Below are 15,341 nucleotides of genomic sequence, written 5' to 3'. Positions count from 1 at the left end.
TAATGAAAAAAAATTAATAGAAAAAAAGATGAATACATGGTTGTACCTTTCAGAAAATCAGATAGTGATGAAGAGATAAAAGTCAATCTTAAAGAATTGGTTAAGATGACTGCAAACAGATGACCTCTTCTGACGTTTTTTCCATCTTTGTGAACCACAAAGGTGTTTTTAACTTTATATAGGTCATTTATTATTACAGCTTCTCTATAGCAAAATTGAATGTCAAAATCTGCAAGGATTGTTTAGGCTTCTTGTCCCAAAAGATGAAGTCAGACATGAGTTCAACAATATAATTACTCATACTACCTCAAATAGCAAAGAAAAACTTAACGAACTCCTTAAAATACATCTTTACACTTTGAACACTGAGCATAGTAAGGTATAATTTTTATTAAAAATAAATAAAATAAAACATTTTATAGCTTTTGTATTTCAAATTGTTAGTATAAAATGGTCATGCTTGTTTACTCAAGAAGGGAAAAATAAATTAATCCAATAAAGTAAAATTAGTTCACCTTAGAATGGTATGTAGAAAAATGGCTGAAAGTTGAAAAAAACAAAACAAAACAATACCCTCTACATATAATCCTAATCACTCTTCTTTTGTACTTGTGATCTCTGAAACTAATGATGATCTCACACTCTGGTACAGTTGTCTAATCTTGTATTGGTTTAGCATTGCCTGCATTGTGCTATAATAAATTGTATTTCCCAAACATCCACCTACTGAAGTACTAAAACATCAGGAACGTCAAGAAATTTCATATATTTTGATTCTAAATTATTATTGCAAGTTTTCTTCCTTTAAAAACCATTAAATTAGTAGAGACAAGGGGAAAAAGAGAAGAGAGGGAAGGAGGAGAGACAGAGAGAGAGAGAGAGAGAGAGAGAGAAGAGGAGAGAGAGAGAGAGACGAGAGAGAGAGAGAAAGAAGAAAGAGAAAGGAGTAAACAAAACAGAACAAAATCCTACTCTCCTGCCACATAGAGTAATATATATTTTTCTCCTCAAGAAGCTCCATTGACCCCCAGTTGCATTTACTATTAAAAAAACACTCAAACAAAAAACCCTCTTTTTTTTGCATTTAAAGCCCTTCACAATATAATCCCAGACTTCTTTTTCAGACTTATTCTTTCCTGTTCTCCTTAAAGCGTTCCATATTCCATCTAAACTGAACACTTGCTTTCTCCGTTTACAATATTTGAATGATCATCTTTGCACTTCCATAAGGCTGTTCTCCCAAGACTAAAAAGCACTATCTCCTAACCTTGGCCACATAGTTTTAAGGGCTAAAATTCTAGCTAAACCGTCTAAAATCTCTAATGAGTGGTCACCAATAAATTATAAGCTTTAGCAAGAGTTAGACTTTTAAGCATTTATTAAGGAGAATAAGAATTTGGTAAAGAGAGAAAAAAAGGCCTAGATTCCTATCTATTAAAGGGAGAGCGCAATTCTTGCTCCCTTCTCCACCAGCGTCCCCAGGAAAAGAGCGAAGAGGCAGAGCACCCGGCTCCCCCTTCTTCCTCCCACCAGCAAAACGTCACTTCCTGACACCAAAGAAAAGACAATGGTCCTGCCTTCAAAGACCTTCCTTCATGGTGGAGCTTTTCTACAGTAAGTCTTCAGCAGGTGGCGTCATTCCAATCATTACAATAGTATCCTAAGGTCTTTTCAACATCTATTTTTAGTGTCACTCCCTATATAAGCCACTCCTCCCCAAAATTACATTGTATATATTTTGTATTTACTTTTCTATGTTTGTTGCTTAATAGACTGTAAGGTCTTTGAGGATAGTATCTGGCTGTTTCTTTTTGGGGAAAGGCTATAGTGTGTGTGTGTGTGGGGGGGGCACAGTACAGTGTCTGGAATTTGCTTATTAAATGCTTACTGATAAATTAAAGCAAGCAGGCATTTTAAGGCTCTTCTATACTACCTATAGTCAAACTAGGTGTCATAATCACATGCTACTGAACTAATAAAAACATGTAATATTCTTTCCATGTTTTGAAATATATATAAATGCTAGCAGATCCTTCCCACCCCCCCCATATGCATATACACAAATTACTGAGTCAAATGCATTGTTGATACCTTCATCAGGCTTATCTGATTGGACCACCCTTCCTATGGCCAATTGTTCTGAGTGAAGCCAAGGGAAAAGGATGGAGTACTGAATTTCATCCCCTATTCCAACTCAAAGGTATGTGTATTTTAGAAATTAATTTACACATTTCTAAATATTTATAAGTAAGCAGACTGATATCATTTAAGAACCTTGTGTCAGAAAGTGTCCTAAATGCTAGGGTAAAAAGAAAACAATAGAAAAATTTCTACTCACAAGTATCATATTCTATCATTCCCCTAACACTGACTATAGTATACATGTATAAAATTTGCAATATGGGATAGCTTGTGTGAGGGCCAAAATTGGATATATTAATCTCCCCCTTTGAACTTTCCCTTTTATATATATATCTCCCACTCCAATCAGAAAAGAAGCCTCTGAGCTTTAGTTCATAAAGGATCAGGTTTTATTGCTTGGGAATTAATTAGACCACCAAGGTGAAACCAATTAGGGAAATAAGGAAGTAGAAGTACAGATGAATAGTCTTAGCTCTAATATTAGTCTATGTGAACCCAGAGATTAAGCTACTTCAGAGGAATTTAGATTTTCCTTTATAAAACTCACCAAATCCCAAACTGCCTGCCAGGCTGAGAACCAGCACACCCAAGACTGAGCATGAAACACGTGCTCCCGAACTGCCACCACAAGCCGAGTACTGCCAGTGACTCCTCTCTAGGCTGAAAGAGCCCGACGTTTTGGATGCCCCGCCCACCGGAAGTTGCCTTGCCTTCTGGTGGAGTTTTCCTCCCACAAAAGGGGATATCTTGCATTTTTTTCCTCCCCAAAAGGGGAGGTTCTTCAAAAGCTGCTTAATAGCAGTCTCAGGGTGAGCCAGGTGTGGTACCTCCCAAATTATTCAGCTAAAATTTTTGATATTAATCTTTACCACAAATAATTTTTACCACACTTGTTTGAAATCTTATGTGAAAACTAGACTTTCACATATCAATGAATTCCAGTAGCAAGAATCAGAAAATAACATATGGGGGTTAGAGTTTTAAAAAGTCCATAGGAAACACATAATCTTAACAGAATAAGGTTATGAAAGGGAAGACAGATAATGAATGACCCTTTATGAAAATAAAAAATAAACATTTATATAATTAGACACAATAATAAACAAAATAAAATATAAAGTAATCAATCCCAACACCCCCATTTGACAAAGGATGAAACTAAGATCTAGAAGATTTGTCCATTATTCACGGTCATAAAACAAATAATACAGCTATAACTAGACACCTTTTTCCTTAATACCTAGGACAATGATTTCCCAATATATTGAATGAATGAATAATATAGTATTACTCAGAAAAAAAATATGCTGACTTTAACTAGCTCTATGATATTGCATATTATGTTATTTTATTTATTTATTCATTTATTCATTTGTTCATTCATTAGTTCATTTATCTATCTCTATATATCTTTCTGTCTGTGTCTTTCTGTCTATTTATTCATTTAATTAATTAATTCATTTCTTATTTGTTTTTTTAAATTTATTTAAGTATCTATCAATTTCTTCATTTATTTATTTGTTTGTTTGTGGTAATGGAGGTAGGTTTCAGTAACAAACCTCCCTCTACCAACATAGATCAGTAACTATGAGTAGATGTAGCCAACCCTATTCTGAGTTCATATGATATTCAATTTTCAAGCATGCTAGATTGATTGATCCCCATCTTGCAACCACTTTATTTTGCAAGCAAAAATTTATTGGTAAATAGAATGTGCTGATAATTCAGACTAAAAAAAAACCCTATGCTAGTCAAAATCTGATCTTATAGGTTTCAAAATTGTACTGTTAGACACTGCACGGGTTGTAAATTGGAAACCAAACCATAAGGTTTTCTGAAGTAACTGCCTATGCACACATCTCAGTGACCACATAGCTAAAAAAAACCCAAGGACTGTGACTAAGTGCAATGACATCTTAGAGTCACTGGCTTCATACATATTGGCTCCATAGAAAATAGAAGCTAGGGCTCAGCTAGGTGGTGCAGTGGATAAAGCACCTACCCTGGATTCAGGAAGACCTGAGTTCAAATCCGCCCTCAGACACTTGACAATTACTAGCTGTGTGACCCTGGGCAAGACATTTAACCCCCATTGCTCTGCAAAAAAAAAAAAAAAAAATTGAAGTTAATAGATTAGAGAAGTGAAGGGTAGTTACCCTTAGAAGCAAGAAAGGCTTACAGCAGAGCAATTTATAAAACCATAATTTTGACTTCAGCCTTTTTAAGAGGCATAGATGAGGCAAAATATATCCATATAAAAATATCATGATGATACATTGTCATTCAAATAAATTCAAACCATTTCTTAAATAATCATAGTTTTCTGTATTTTTTTTGTTATAAAAAACTGATTCGAATGTAGGAAAACATATCTCATGTTTTAATGCTAATTCAGACAACAATGACCATGCAGTCCACAAGTGCAAAAAAGGTAATAAAAGTGGGAAAAATTGAGAAAATGAACAATAAATAATCATTTACAAGTGTTGGCTTGGAAATACACTTTAGTTCTCTAATAGCATTAAAGGTACAATGAAGCTTAGGCTAGACACTAATGGGCCTCTTGTAAAAACCTTCTAATAAAATCTAAAAAATCTCCATAGGCATCACAAATAATGATTTAAAAGTAGAAATATTATTAACACTAGAAAATACATTTAGTTTTTGATTAAGTAATAAACCTTCTTCAGGTGGCATTTAAGAGATACTTAATTCTTACCTTAATACAGCTTTATAGATTTTCTTTTAGCTGATATAATTCATAGAATTACACTCTCCATCTTACTGAAAGTTCTCAAAGGATTAAAAGTAAAGACCCATGAAATTCTTTCAAATTCCTCTTCATTTCAACAACAGCTTGCCAAGTCTTTGTTACATTATTAGTAAGAGTTATAGGTCAATATAATTGTCCAAATATGAAAGGAAACATTTTGTCTCACACCATATTAATACAAAAGGCAAAAGTAATATAAACAGAGGTATACTATATCACTCTGTTCAAATCCTATGTCAGACCTTTCAGGCCAAGATTCTGGGATGAATTTAAAAAAAAAAAAAGGAAAACGTCCCATGTAGAATGCAAAAAAGAGTTCACTGAGGGTACAAAGTTGTTTTTTTGTTTGTTTTTTTTTTCCCCCAGTACATCAACTATTCAAGCTGTAAAGTGGTTGTTTTGTTTTTCTCGGTCACAAATTGATTTTTTTTCTTGCTTTCATTTTATGAAGACTTGTTCAATGCAACATGTTTCAACATTACTTTGTAAACACATTTTTAATTTACTATTAAAAAAGCAACATAAGCTATAGCAAGTAAATATAGCTTTGGAACATAGATTTTAGCACTTGAAGGCTGAGTACCACCCCATTGTTTTACATATGAAAGAAACTGAGGCACATAAATGTTAAATTACTTTATCTAAGGTCTCATAGTGTCTGGGACAGGATTGGAATTCACATCCTCTAACTCTAAAGGCAGTGTTCTTTCCACTTCACCAAACTTTTTCTCTAATCTGTAACATGCTGACAAAAATAAATATAGAGAGAAAGCCTCAGTAATACAGTTTTCAATTTTGTTTAATTAATTTCATTAGCTCCAGCATTACTCAAGAGTGAAAGAAAAACCAGATCTATTCTGTTTCTGAATGATATATAATGATAATGATCAATATAAATAATAAATGTAAGATTTATATAGTCATAAACAATATTTGACTATAGATCATTTTATGTTGAAAGTATTTGTTTAATATTAGTGTGTGAATAAAGGCATTTAAATTTTTCTTTCCTTTTATAGAGAGATACAGAGAGAGACAGTGAAAGTGATAGAGAGTCAGAGACACAGAGACTCAATCCCTATCTATTAATATAATATAGCTTGATTCACAATTCATATTACCAGACTACAGAGAATAATATATGCAGAACTCTTATTCATAGTTCATTATTCTCATTTAGCTAAATTAATTTATGCTTATATTTGTAAATACTTGAATAGCAGTATAGTTTATACATCTTTATTCATCTCAGACCATGTTAAGAGATTGAATATTTCACGATCCATTGGCTATATTTTGCTAATACATGATTGAAAAATTCACATTGAGTGATTTCTCTCTGTCTATTCACTGTTTCCCACATGAATTAAAGATGTATTCTTAAGCCAAATGCTTAAGGATTTGGATGCAGCAGGCAGCCCAGTCATAACTTTTGGCAATGTGCCTTTTGGCTTCCATTGTGGCACTTGTTGGCGATTAGATGAAATGCCCTGTCAATAAGACAGATTCAGTTAAATACTTATTTGACTTTTTTGGAATTAGCATTTGGTTAAGGGCAATAGAATAATGAATGTAGAAATTTGGAAACTTGTATAATTCATAAAGACATAAAATAGAAATTAAAGATGTAAATCACTTACCCTTTCAAGTAAATGAATATTACCCTACTGTTCTTTTTCTTTCAGATATGACTGAAAACTAATCACATGAAAATTTTCAACCATTTTGTGACCTGAAGTTTGAAGTACTTCAATAGACCTGTGCTCTCATAAATGTGAGTCCTTTTTCTATAGATGAATATCACAACCCATTCATGGCTTCATATACAATGGGATTCTTCTCCATGTAACTGCTATTAGAGTTTCACCCACCATATTGGGCCTTCATCACACACTCTTGGCATTGCATGGGTAACACTAGAGCATAAAACCTAAGTATTTGTTAATCCTTGCTCTAGTTGTAACTTTCTTTGATGAGATTCTTTTCATTGCTTCCAATTTTTATAATATTCAATTCATCGTTGGAAATGTGCTAAGTCCTGTGAACACTTAACATGATTGTCTCCTTTGTCCTTTGACCACACTAAAATATTAAGTCTTTGATTCATGAAATAGTACTATTTACACAGCCATATAACATCACTGTAAAAAGATCTTAGTTTTAAAAAGCAGCTTTTTGTTGGAAGGAAAACTTAAGGCGTGATTAAAAGTACTTTCCAATTTTGTACACACTTCATTGTCTGTAGTGATGGACCATCATTATGAACTTTTCATCTAAATGCAGATTTTATGTATCCTGTGTAGACAGGTGGACTGACTCTTTAGACTGATCATGAATCTAATTTCATAGGATCATAAATTGAGATTTAGAAAAAACCTTACATTTAATTGAATCCAAACTTATTTACAGATGATAAACATGCAGATAGGTAAAGTGACTTGTCCATGTGGCATGTAATATGGAATGTAAGTGTTTCAGGAAAGATTTGGTATCATGTCTATATAATTCAAATTCCAACACTCTATCCACTATAATACTTTTTTTTTCCCCAAGGGACTAAAGTATGTATGTTCCTTAGACTTGATACAATCTATACAATGTGAAACATTAGAAGGAATATCTGAAAATCCTCATTTTCTACAGAAAATCTTTCTTTTACTTGTACTCTGCATTGGGCTTCCTTAATGTCAGTGCCAGAGAATACCAGACTCCACCATGCTGCTCATTTATTTAATTCAATGATTATTTATTAAGTGACTACTATATGCCCAGGAATATGTTTTAAATGCTAGTATAAAAATAAGAGACAGTCCCTGCCCTCAAAGAGCATAAAATCTAATTGGGAAAGACAATCCACAAAAAGAAACTTAAAATTGGGGATGAATACTAGGGGTACCCTCCAGTGTTGTATGATATTTTCTGGAGTTAAAACTAAACGGTTCTGATGATGGAAAATGGAGAGTTAACCTGAAGGTTTCTGAAAGTTCAGAGTCTTATATGAAGGTTGGATTTCGGAAGAGTTTTTTTTCTACCTTGCAGTCCTCCAATCAAAGAAGACTGGCAAAAGAAGTAATAGAGAATGTGTCCAGTATAAAAAACAAAACAAGGAAACAGCTGGGTGGCAAAGTGGATAAGCACCAGCCCTGGATTTAGGAGGACTTGAATTTAAAACCGGCCTCTGACACTTGACACTTACTTGCTGTGTGACCCTGGGCAAGTCATTTAACCCTCATTGCCCCACCAAAAACAAAACTAAACCAAAAACAAACACACACACACACACACACACACACACACACACACACACAGACAAGCAAAAAACAAAAAAACAAACAAAACCAAAACCAAAACAAACAGAAAACCCCAAAAACTAAACAAAAGAAAAACTTCATTAATCTTCACGGTGATGAGATTTCAGATAATAAGCTTATCCTGGAGGGGGCACATTGTTCTTTATATTGAAAACTAAGCAGAGCTGGTGATGGAAAAATGGAGAGAACACTGTAAAGGTTGGCTATTAAATAAACATTCACATGCACATTTCCTTTGCTTTGACAGAAAAAAAAAGTAAAGGTTTTCTTTCTTTCTTTCTTTCTTTCTTTCTTTCTTTCTTTCTTTCTTTCTTTCTTTCTTTCTTTCTATTCTTTCTTTCTTTCTTTCTTCCTTTCTTTCTCTTCTTTCTCTTTTCTTTTTCTTTTTTTCTTTCTTTTTTTGTGAGGGCAATTCGGGTAAGTAACTTGCCCAGGGTCACACAGCTAGTAAGTGCTCAAGTGTCTGAGGACAGATTTGAACTCAGCTCCCTCCTGAACTCCAGGGACTGGTGTTCTATCCATTGCACCACTAGGTTCCCCCAAGGTTCTCTTTTAACATATAAAGCCCATGGTTACCTTAGTTTTATACAAGATTTCATTTAAAAAATCTCTTTGGTTCATTGACTATCTGATTAGTAAACATCAGGAGCGTCATAAACCAGGAAGATGGATACTGGTCACTCTGTGACATAGAATTGAAAATACAAATCAATATAAACCATGAATAATGTATATTTATAATAATAAAAATTTTAGTGTGCTATAAACAGATATAATATTTAATATAAACTTGCAAATAATATTTAAGTGAATTAACATTCTAGATTATTGATGTAATCTTTACTTATGTTTTATATCTTTTTCTGAAAGCTGCAATAAAGCCTGTAAGGGGTTTAGCAGACATCAAATAAATATTTAGAACACATAAGGCACTTATTAATACTAGAACATATTGAAATGAAGGGACAAAATTCATTGTATTTAGTGCCTTAGAGTTCAGTTTGAAACAGGTACACAAATGACAATAATTCAAGGGGAAAATGTTGATTAGGTATTTAAAAGGTATTTAAAGGTATTTAAACAAGGTGCCCTGAGAATCTGAGATCTGAGAGACTTCACATCTAATTGTAGGGATAGCAAAAGGCATCATCAAAGAGGTGAGACTTGAATTGGACAGTAAAGAAGTATTTCAAGAGGTAGAGACGATCGAGACATCTTTTGATTTAATTCCCATATAGGCATCCATTCAGAAAGAATGGACATATCAGCATGCACTGGGAGAATCTTAACTCCCAAGTGCTTCTGCTCTCTCTCTTTGCTGGTTTGTATGTGTGTGTGTATACATATATAGATGTATATATGTGTACATGTGTGTATATATATACACACACATATATACATCTATATATGTATACACACACAGATATATTCACAGATATACATATTCATATATAGAATTATATATATATATAGACATAGACATAGACACACACATTTATACATACTTTTTTGAGTTTTTCATGGAAATGACATTGCTTGACAGCATGGAGAAAAGTCTGTGGTTATAGTTGGGTATTATGGCGATACTTTTAAAAATAATCATCCCATTTCATTCATCTTCAGTAGTTCAGAATTTGTGAAAAGTTAAGGTTGGATCTGGGCTAAAGTTTACCTATGCACTATCTATGACAAAAGTATTTGCTTAAAAAATTAATAATGCTAAATGAGATTACTAGAGGGCTATTTACCTACTTAAGAGAGCAATACTGTTTCCAAGCACTCATGGAAATACCCATTTGCATTGCAAATTAATGTAATTGACATGCAAGCAGAGGTTATCTAGTTGGAAATACTTGACTAGCCTAGTTGAAATTATGGAAGGTATTTAAAAGTAATAAAACTGCATTTCATTAAAATGCTATATAATTTGGGCTTTTCACTAATATTTATTAGTCTGAATTAATACAGTTATATTGTATGTATAGGAGGTAATTGTTTTCGGTAATCCTTAAATTTAAAACACCTTGCTTTTAGCAAGCTTTGAGAAGTCTGAAGAGGGTGAAAAAGAGAATGAAAGAGAAAAGTGTTGTTGTTGTTATTTTCTACCTATATTTCTATATTTCTTGAGGTGCCTTTACTCCATCTTTAACAGGTGGGCAAGGATTCATACTCACATTTTATTCTCTAAAATAAATAGAAAGAACAGACATTTCAATGTATTATATTTGTTAAGAAACAGCAGAATTTAAACTCTGTTTATTATAATATTTAGATTTTTAACTCCAAGATATTGTAGCATAAAAAAAGTTGTGATATAGTAGATAGAAAATTAGCTTCAGAGTTAGAAATACTAGGGTTAAATTCTCATCTCTGACATTTATAGTCCGTGTGACCTGAGAAAAGGCACCTAGATCTAAGAACTCTGTGGACCTCCAATTGCAGAGGAAGTCCTTCCCAAATCCAGGCGTTCCTTATGTCAAATTAGATCACAGGTTTAGGCCCTATCCCTAATGGTCTGGACTTAAATAGAACCTGGTGCCCCACAATTCATGGAAAGGGATGTCAGGAAATATTAATAGTATTAAATGTGATGTTATCTATTTTTATTTTATTTGTATTTATTTTGTTAAATATTTACCAATCACATTTTAATCAGGTTCAGGAGGCAGTTTGGGGTGTAAAATCCATGTTTTTGCCCACCACTGCCCTTTACTGAACTAATAGCACGAAAGCACGTTCTAACCTATTTTAATTACTCTGTGAATTCCTAAGGGGTAAAGGACAACTTACAAGAATGGATTGTTGAAGGATAAATTTCTCTGTGAACCTGTGACTAAGACTGATAGTACTTACCCCCAGCCCTGTCTGCTTAAAAAAAAGAGAGAGAGAGATTTAATTTATTTAACAAAAACCTATTCAGTAACCACTCTTTTTAAAGCTTAAAAGCAATCCAGCAGTATAGAAGGGTATATGAGAGAAAATTACCTAGGGTCACAGGAGAACTCTGATAGAGGTTTCTGTTTGTTTGTTTGTTTGATTGTTTTAAATTTTCAATTCAAAATTCTCTCCCTCTCAGCAGCCCCTTCTGTACCTTTTTGAGGAGGCAAGCAAATCAATACCCACTAGGCATGTGAATTCATGAAAAAAGATTTCCATAGAAAGCAAGAAAAATGAAGTGAAAAAAATATGTTTCAATTAAAACAGATTTCATCAATTCTATTTCTAGAAGTGGGTAGCATTCAGTGTTGTGAATACTTTGGAACTGTCGTAGGTCATTTTATTAATCAAAGTAGTTAAGTTTTTCACAATTCATTATTGTCACAATTTTGATATTATTCTATATAATGTTCTTGTGGTTCTACATCACTTTCTATGAGTTCATATAAGACTTCCCAGGTTTTTCTGCTACCATCCATCCGCTTTGTAAATTCTTACAACACAATAGTATTTCATCACTAAGATATAACACAATTTTTCTCAGTTATTCCTCAATTGATGGACATCACTTCAATTTACAATCCTTTTCTACCAAAAAAAATGAGATTCTACAAATATTTTTGTATATATGAATTCCCTTTTATATATATATATATATATATATATATATATATATATATATATATATATATATATATATATATACACACACATATATGTATACACACACACACACACACACACACACATATATATCTTTGTGATGTAGATCTAGCTGTGAAATTGCTGGGTCAAAAGGAATACAGTTTTATAGACCTCTGGGCATAGTTTAAATACTTATGCAGAATGGTTGGACCACTTCAGAGTTGTCACATTCCTCTTCTGTCACATTAGCCAATCTGATAGTTGTGTGATGGTAGCTCATAGTTGTGGTAATTGTTTTTGTTTTTTTTTTTTTTAGGCAATGGGGGTTAAGTGACTTGCCCACGGTCACACAGCTAGTAAATGTCAAGTGTCTGAGGCCGGATTTGAACTCAGGTACTCCTGAGTCCAGGGCCGGTGCTTTAACCACTGCGCCATCTAGCTGCCCGGTAATGTTAATTTATGTAATTATTAGTGATTTAGAATATTTTAATTACCTTTTACTAGTTTCATTAAATATCTCACAATTGCCTATAAAAAAATAACATTGGGAAGGCAGTGAAGGTGAAGGTTTTAGAGGACTCTTCCTGATCTAGGCTAATTCTCTCCTGCCCCCGTCCTCAGTGCTGCTTCTCCCTTTCCCAGGAGCCCTGCTGCTGCTGTCGCTGCCACTGTCCCCACTCCCACCTGAAACTGGTCCACTATGGAGAAGACCAAGGTAATCCAGAAGGCCAAGCTGTCTGAGGTCAGCCTGGAGGGTTTCCATCACTGAGAAGAAAACTGACACCTATAACAAGAAGATGCAGCTGGTCAGGTAAAACAGGGAGGAAGTGGAATGTGTACTGAGATCCATCTGCACCACTATCCTGGAATTGTTGGATAAGTTCTTATACCCATGGCCCATTGCGACTAATACAGAGAGCAAGGTCTTCTATCTGAAAATGAAGAGAGACTACTTCCAGTACCTTGATGAAGTAGCCTGTGGTGATACCCGAAAAAACAAACAATAGATAATTCCCAAGGAGTTTATCAAGAAGCATTTGAGGGGCAGCTAGGTGGCACAGTGGATAGAGCATTGGCCCTGGAGTCAGGAGGACCTGAGTTCAAATCCGGCCTCAGACACCTAACACTCATTGGCTGTGTGACCCTGGGCAAGTCACTTAACCCCAATTGCTTCACCAAAAAAGAAAAAGAAGCAGCATTTGGCATCAGCAAGAAAGAGATGCAACCCACACATCCAATTCACCTGGGGCTAGCTCTAACTTTTCTGTATTTTAATAGTAGATCCTTAATAACCCATGTTGCCTGCACATTATCTAAAACCACTTTTGAATGAGGCTATTGCAGAACTTGATATGCTGAATGAAGATTCCTACAAAGACAGAATCCTTATCATGCAGTAGCTTAGAGACAATCTAACATTATGGACATCAGACAGTGCAGGAGAAGAATAAGATGCTGCAGAAGGTGCAGAAAATGAAAATTCATACAGGGTGTTATCTTCCTTTTTCTCAAGAAACCTTTTTGCACATCTCCATTCTTTATAGCTCTACTTGGATTTCCTATAGCAGAGAACCCATCCATGTATATGGAAATCAATCGTTTATAGTCTTTTCACACTGCAGCTTTGGGAAAACTCCATTCCTTCATTTGTGTTTGTCCTGGCCTTCCTGGTGTGTGGTTACTGCTGTAGAAAAGTATTAATAGATTCATTTCACATAAACAGAAGTAACTTCCAAACACTTTTGTAGAGGGCTAAAGTGTATCTGGTATTTAAAAATCTGAATCAATTCTGCAAGTGACTGTGTTTTGTATTACAATGAAGATATGAAAATGTAGTTAAATACAACTCAAGTGTTTTATATACCTTTTCCCCACCTCTCTCCCCTCCAACCCCCTGTCCCTCATAATCTCACCCTATTTTTCAAGGTTTTCCTTTCAGCAAAAAACTTTCACATGCTCTTGCATATTCCTTTAAGGAGGAATTTGGAAGTGCTGGGTCAAATGGAAATAAGCTTGGTAATTTAGAGTTAGGGATCACAAGCTGAAATATTCCTACTGTAAAATAAGTCCTGTGACAGCACAGAGTTTTCTGACTCTTCAGTTGCTGCAGAATTTCCCTATATCTTGTTTGGGAATAAATTCCCAAATAATTTGACAAAAAGAGCAACATTTGTATTCTGGTAGTTACATGCTACTTCTATTACATAGTAAAGTGGACACCAGAACTACTAAAGTAGGAGTGTGAGTGAGCTTTTATTGAGCAAGGAAAATTGTCAAATGTGAATGTCACTTAACCCTCATTAATCCACCAAAAAAAAATTGTAAGGTTCAATTTAAATTCATAATCCATCAGTTCTCCCTCTGTCAATGGACAGCATTTTTCAGCATGAGTCCTTCTCTTGGAATTGTCTTGTAAAATTGTCAATCAGAGTAACTGTCTTTTTTAAAAAATTTCTATAATACTTCCTATGTCTTGTTTGGGAATAAATTCCTTATCCAAAGATCTAACAAGTACATTTTTTCTATGTTTTCCTAATTAATGATATCTGCCTTTATAAATAAAACATTTACTTATTTTGATTTGATATTATCATTTGGTATTAGATATTGGTATATGACTACTTTGTTTCAAACTGCTTCCTTTTTTTCCCCAGACATTTTTATCAATTGATGAGTTCATATAGCTAAAACTTGGAAATTTCAGCTTATGAAACACTAGATCACCATGGTTACTTACCACTATGTATTCAGTATTTAATCTATTCAAATGATTTACACTCAGTTTCTTAGCCAATACCAGATAGGTTTGATGATGACTGCTTTATAATACAGTTTGAGATCTGATATGTCTAGGCTGCTTTCATTTTTTTCCCATTAATTTCCTTGATTTTCTTTACCTTTTGTTGTTGTGATGAATTTTATTATTTTTTCTAACTCTAAAATATTTTGGGGAGTTTGGTTGGTATAACAATAAATAAGTTGATTAGTTTAGGTAGAATTGGGTTTTTTTAATTGTCTCATCCTATCACTGAGCAGTTAATATTTCTCCAGTTGTTTAGATATTTTGTTTGTTTGAAAAATATTTTGTAATTGTGTTCATTTAGTTTTTGGGTTTGTCTTGACAGGTAGACTCCTAAGTATTATATAATGTCTGCAGTAATTTTAAAGATTTTATGGATAACAAGTTTGATAGACATAGTATCTGGGTAATTAAAAATTTTATTAATAATGCTAGAATATTATATATGAAAGTATTGTCCTTTGGTCACCTTTCTTATACACATCATGGAATCTACTCAACATTTATATTCCCTCAGAAGAATGGGTGTTCCTGAGGGTTGAAATCAACTCTGATTGATAATAATTAATGGGAGAATGAATATTATAATGAGAGATGGACCTATTCTAATGAGGGGTTGGTGGTCTTAATTTGATCATTTCATTTACTTCCAAATCATCCCCTATGCCCTCCTTGGGCAATTTAATCAAATAATTTATCCTCACCTAAACCTGAGTAGGAGGAGATGAGGTTC

General features: G+C 33.8%; 1 pseudogene; it reads left to right on the top strand.

Annotated features, from left to right (window-relative positions):
- The window catches only part of LOC122747261, a 76,304-nt pseudogene extending 63,045 nt beyond the window's left edge, over positions 1 to 13,259 (top strand).
- The last annotated feature ends 2,082 nt before the right edge of the window (positions 13,260 to 15,341 follow it).

The sequence above is a fragment of the Dromiciops gliroides genome, chromosome 3 (assembly GCF_019393635.1).
Source record: "Dromiciops gliroides isolate mDroGli1 chromosome 3, mDroGli1.pri, whole genome shotgun sequence".
Taxonomy (NCBI): domain Eukaryota; kingdom Metazoa; phylum Chordata; class Mammalia; order Microbiotheria; family Microbiotheriidae; genus Dromiciops; species Dromiciops gliroides.
Note: the sequence above shows the minus strand (reverse complement) of the source record. Positions and strands in the feature narration are given on the sequence as shown.